Source organism: Talpa europaea, assembly GCF_964194135.1.
Source record: "Talpa europaea genome assembly, chromosome: 4".
In the NCBI taxonomy this organism is placed as follows: domain Eukaryota; kingdom Metazoa; phylum Chordata; class Mammalia; order Eulipotyphla; family Talpidae; genus Talpa; species Talpa europaea.
In genome coordinates, this window is record NC_140070.1 from 67,297,701 (window position 1) to 67,303,700 (window position 6,000).

Consider the following 6,000-nt stretch of genomic DNA (forward strand, 5'->3'; position numbering starts at 1 on the left):
TGAATGCAAAGTATAGCTTAACATTTGTATCCATGAAACTATAATATAAATCAAGTAAGTGAATGCTTCAACACTTGCACATATATCATGTGCCAATTTCACTTTTCTATAGATTTATTTATTTATTTTTTTATTAAATCACTTTCTTTTTTTTTTTTTAATAGAGGCATGTTTTATTTACTTATTTGTTTGTTTGTTTTGTTTATACATGCACTGGGTACAGTCAGAAGCGCGGGAGGGTGAGAGAATTCACAAGAGCCAGAGCAGGGAGCAGAGCAGGCAGAAGGACCGAAGTACACTGCTGAGGGGAGCAGCGGGCGGCAGGAGAGGTGTGCGCGCCATGTGGGACCCTCCTCTGGTGGCCGGGGAGCAGCCGGGGATCGAACCGGCGCCGCAGAGGCCGCGGGCAGCTTCCCAACCCAGCGCTCAACCGCTGCGCCACCGGGGAGGCCCTTCTATAGATTTATATATATGTGTGTGTGTGTGTAATTTTATAGTATTATTCTATATTGTGTGCATCATTTATTTAGCACATTTATTTTGAGATCCTCCATATTGTGGTCTGCATCTATATTCATTAATTCTTAATCTACAGACATTCTTTCATAATTTCTTTGTTTATTCAGCTAATGCTAAGCATTTGTACTATTTGCAATTATTGCCTATTGCAGATACATTTTATGAAATATTTGCATTTGTTGGGAAAAGAAATTTCTCTTTTCTCATGTAAATAAAAAGGGATGGGAAGACTGAATCATATGTGAAAGTATGATAACATTTTAAGACACCAGACACCATAATGGTATTTTCTAAAATGTTTGTACAACTTAATTCCTATTAGAAATAGATGAGAGATTCAATTCCTCTACATTCTCACCAACATGTGGCATGATCAAGCCTTTGGATATGAACATTTCTAATAGTCTCTACTGGTAAATCACTGTATTTTTATTTTCTCTAAGAATGATTTATTTATGCATGCAAAAGCTGGGGTGTAGGTCAGAGGTGCAAGGTGTGAGAGGATTCACCAGAGACAGAGTTGGGGACAGAACAGGCGAATTGACTGAAATACACTGCTGAGGGGAGCAGCAGGCAAGAAAAGAGAGGTCTGCTGTGCCATGTGGGTCAACTCCCTGGCTGAGTACTGAACTCAGGCTGCAGTGACTGCAAATTGCTTCATAGTGCTGAAGCTTAACCCATTGAACCACCAGTGAGGCCCCTCATTGTGTTTTTAATTTGCACTTTCATTACGACTTGTGGTATTAAAAATGTTATGTTCTTGGGCCTCCCCGGTGGCGCAGCGGTTGAGCGCTGGGTTGTGAAGCTGCCCGCGGCCTCTGTGGCACCAGTTCGATCCCTGGCTGCTGCCCAGCCACCGGAGGAGTGTCCCGCATGGCGCGCAGACCTCTCCTGCTGCCCGCTGCTCCCCTCAGCAGTGTACTTCAATCCTTCTGCCTGCTCTGCTCCCCGCTCTGGCTCTGGTGAATTCTCTCACCCTCCCGCGCTTCTGACTGTACCCAGTGCATGTATAAACAAACAAACAAACAAATAAATAAATAAATAAAAACATGCCTCTATTAAAAAAAATGAAAAAAATAAAATAAATAAAAATGTTCTTATTTGTCATTGGTATAGCATTTTTTTTTTAAGATTATTTATTTATACAAGCACTTTGTACAGTGCGAAGTGCTAGAGGGTGAGTGAATTCACCAGAGACAGAGCGGGAGCAGAACAGGCAGAAGGAGCGAAGTACACTGCTGAGGGGAGCTACAGGCTGCAGGAGAGATCTGCACGCCATGTGATACCCTCTCTGGCGGCGGGGATCGAACTGGCGCTGCAGAGGCTGCGGGCAGCTTTGCAACCCAGCGTGAAACTGCTGCACCACCGGGGAGTCCCTGGTATAGCATATTTGAATCAATATTTATACATGTTGTCTAACTTGTGTAAATGAAGTGTATGATTTACTTCGTGTACTTATAAACTAAATTTACAAAATTATTTATATTTTGTGAGTAAAACTTTTTATCAGAGATATGCTTTGAAATATTTCATCCTACCCTGGGCTTGTCATTTTTCATTTTCTTAAGTGTCTTGAAAATGTCATAAGGGCCTCCTCACCCGTGGCGCAGCGGTTGAGCGCTGGGTTGCGAAGCTGTGCCCACAGCCTCTGCAGCACCGGTTCGATCCCCGGCTGCTCCCGTGACACCGGAGGAGGGTCCCACATGGCGCGCAGACCTCTCCTGCTGCCCGCTGGTCCCCTCAGCAGTGTACTTCGGTCCTTCTGCCTGCTCTGCTCCCCGCTCTAGCTCTGGTGAATTCTTTCACCCTCCCCCGCTTCTGACTGTACCCAGTGCTTGTATAAATAAATTAATCAAATAAATAAATGCATAAATAAATAAATAAATATTAAAAAAAAGAAAATGACATAATTTGTTTTCTTGCTTTCAATTATATTATTATTATTTTTAAAATTTAGATTCATTTATTTATTTATTTATACAAGCCCTGGGCACAGTCAGAAGCACGGGAGGGTGAGAGAATTCACCAGAGCCAGAGAGGGGAGCAGAACAGGCAGACTGATCAAATACACTGCTGTGTGAAGCAGCGGGCGGCCAGAGAGGTCTTCGCGCCATGTGCTACTCTTGCCCAGCGGCCCGGGATCGAAACCGCACTGCAGAGACTAAGGGCAGCTTCGCAACCCATCTCTCAACCACTGTGCCACCAGGGGAGGCCCCCAATTATATTATTTAATAATCTTTAAATACTTAAAATATTGCATTTACAGAAAAATTGCAAATTCAATACATCTTCTATAATTTTTTTCAACCAGTTTTCCTTACTTTTAAAATTGTGCATTATTATTGTACATTTTTTTACAATTAATGAACCAATATTGGTACATTATAATTGAGTGAAGTGCATATCCTATTCACATTTCCTTCTTTTTATTTAATATCTTGTTTCTGTTCTAATTCCATCCAAAATACTATGTTATATTCAGTTGTCTTGTCTCCTCAGGATTGTATCTTTTAGCTTTGAGAATTCCTCACACATTGCTTAATATTCTATGACCTTCAAATTTTGATCCAAAAATACTGTCAGGTTACCCTCACAACTGGATGATTGTCATTAACAACGGCAGTATCTTCACTGTCTGTTTCTTCAGAAATTCAGCTGTGCACACGAATGAAGCAGTTATTGCAAAACCCCAGCATTTTCAGAATCTGGCACAAGGTGGGATGTCAGTTGGGAGAAAGCTGTTGGAGACAAAGTTGCAGAAGATGAAGTGGTTTGCAAGAGTGAACCTGACAAGGCATCTTTATAGGTCCCCTCACCTGCAATGGTGTGATTGAAGTTCTTATGTACCTGACATAAGAAAAGTAGAAGGAGGCACTCCTCATTCACACTCAGGAAAAATGGTGCTGCTCCTGATAAGGCCAAGCCATCCTAAGCTCATGCTGCTGCACCCCCAAAAGCAAAGCCTGCAGCATCAGTATTTCCTCCAGCCCCTGCAGTATCCATACTGACTTAGATACCACCTGTGCCCTCCCTTACAACCCCCTGCTGGAAAATTGGTATCTGCAGTAAAACCTACTGCTGCCTGTCCTATAACTGAGCCAGGAGTTGGCAAGGAACATTTAGAGAAATTGAACAGGATGCGGCAGCAAATTGCTCAGTGTCTGAAAGAAGCCCAGAATGTGTGTGCAGTGCTTACTACTTCGAGTGAAATTGACTTGAATAACATCCAGGAGATGACAGTTTGGCACAAAGATGATTTCCTAAAGAAACAGAACCTCAAACGAGGCTTCATCTCAGCATTTTTCAGGCCTTGACATATGCCTTGCAGGAGCAGCCTGTTGTAAATGCTATGATTGATTACACAACCAAAGAGGTGGTGTATAGGGATTATATTGATATCAGTGTTGTGGTGGCCACTCCAAGGGGTCTGGTGGTTTTTGTCACTAGGAATGTAGAAGTTATGAATCATACACATCTCCTCTTTTGGGAGGAAAGACCCAAAAGAATGAACTTGTCATTGAAAATATAGATAGTGGTATTTTCACCATTAGCAAAGAATTTTTCAGCTCTCTCTGTAACATGCATTATCAAACCCATGGACCCTTGTCCAGTCTGTCATCTTGCATATGCATGGCATCTTTGACAGGTTATGGGAGGCAACATGTAGGTGTGACACATGATGTATGTGGCAATGACCTGTGATCAGCCACTGATTATCAGCAAAGAGGAGAAACTGTGACATTTCTCTGCAAAATCCAGATGACCTTAGAGGACAACAGAGGTCTCCTGTTTGACCTTTAGAAGGAAGCCACAAGCCCTACATATTAACCATGCATTATTAGCTAAAAAATTTTTCTCCCTGCCCCTTCATGGGTCAGGGTTAGCTTGGTGATAGATAGATATATTCTGTTGTTCTAAAGTGAATTTAACCAACCAAATCATGCCTTTGACTCTCTGAATCAAGAGAATTGTCTTCATATGAAGTAGTTTTATTCAAGATAGTCATCAAGGGAGTCTGGAGAGCCACCCCTCAACAATATCTCCCTTGTTGGCCATCTGGAATATAATTCCTTCATGAAAATACAACTCTTATAACTCAGTTTGACTGTGTGGAAGCAAGTAAAAGACCCAGTTTGGTTGGTTACAAGTCTGGGTGCTACTCAGAGATCTCCTTAGTTTGGAGCTCAGGGGCTTCCTGAGTTGCTAGCAGAGACTCCACTCAGTCCTAGCAGCTGCTTGAGCTCCTTTGTGTCACTCTCTCACCTCCAAATGTAAAAATGTTTATTAAGATTATGCAATTCTCATAGCAATATATCTATTGGCATAAATGCAATAAGATTCTATTTTTAAATACTCTATGATAGAACAATAGAAGTTTGACTCTTTGACTTCAGTTTTATATTGGAATCCAGAGTGCCTTCAGGAACATACCTCAAGATGACAATCTTACCTCTTTCAATAAGCACAGGCCAGGGAACTGGGTGGAAGCATGGAAGGCTGTGTTGCAGAAAGAGAAAGCAGATTCCCCCTGAGATTGTACCTTATAAACAAGAACAGAGCAGAACCCCGGCCAGCCCTCCAGCTCTCCATCATTGCCTCATGCCAAGAAGAATCATTTTTGCAGTCACACATGGTTTCAGCTGCTGGGAACCATTCTAGCTTATTATTTTGATTTAGTGTAGATTCTAGCACATTGCGACAGTGGAACAGAGCATGGTCGCAACCAGGCCTGGAGCCACGTAAAGACTGGGGTGAGGGAGGTTTCCCTTGGACTGACTCAGATTAACTTTAGCTTTTAAATATTATATTGGTATAAGTATATGGACTGATGAAGAAGCTGTGTTCATTTCTGCATTATGGACCTTAAGGAGTCAGGACTTAGTTCATACTCTGCAGAACATAGATCTGGGGGAGGCTGGGATGTGGTGGGAACAGCCCCAAGACATTAGTACACAGTGGGGAAATGTATGATGTCATCTCTAAGATGCTGTCCATTATGTCTGGGTGCAATCTTTGGAAATCCTTGGAGCAAACTTAAATGTATCTCTCTTGTGAAAGTTACTGGGATTCATTGCTTTGTGTTCAACTACATCCAGACATAAGACTGCTGAGAGTTCATAGTGAGAGTCATATGTTTAGTGCAGAGTTTCACTTGAGCAAAGAAGCAAGGACTAGAGATTGGGGCGGGGGGAAGGGTGGGAACCAGTGCTGAGTTCCTGCAGCAATGACTATGTTTTCACTATTAATAATTCATGAGTAAAATATTTAAGGAAACCCATTTTGAATGCAAATTAAAAGACAGATGCTTTCAAAAAAAAAACAATATATAGTAGTGTCAAGCATGATTTTCGTTATTTTTTGGCATATTGATATCTAATTGTTCCAACATCTCTTGAAAACAGTATCCATTCTCCACACTGCTTCAGATCACATTTAAAAATCAGTTTTGGCTTTTATTTTTCATTTTTACTTCTAATAATA

General features: G+C 41.6%; 1 pseudogene across 1 annotated transcript in view; it reads left to right on the forward strand.

Annotated features, from left to right (window-relative positions):
* The window catches only part of LOC311170239 (dihydrolipoyllysine-residue succinyltransferase component of 2-oxoglutarate dehydrogenase complex, mitochondrial-like), a 78,096-nt pseudogene extending 74,048 nt beyond the window's left edge, over positions 1–4,048 (forward strand). The window contains exon 2 of the transcript in view: positions 3,196–4,048. The product of the transcript in view is annotated as a dihydrolipoyllysine-residue succinyltransferase component of 2-oxoglutarate dehydrogenase complex, mitochondrial-like (transcript). The remainder of the gene's footprint in view (positions 1–3,195) is intronic.
* The last annotated feature ends 1,952 nt before the right edge of the window (positions 4,049–6,000 follow it).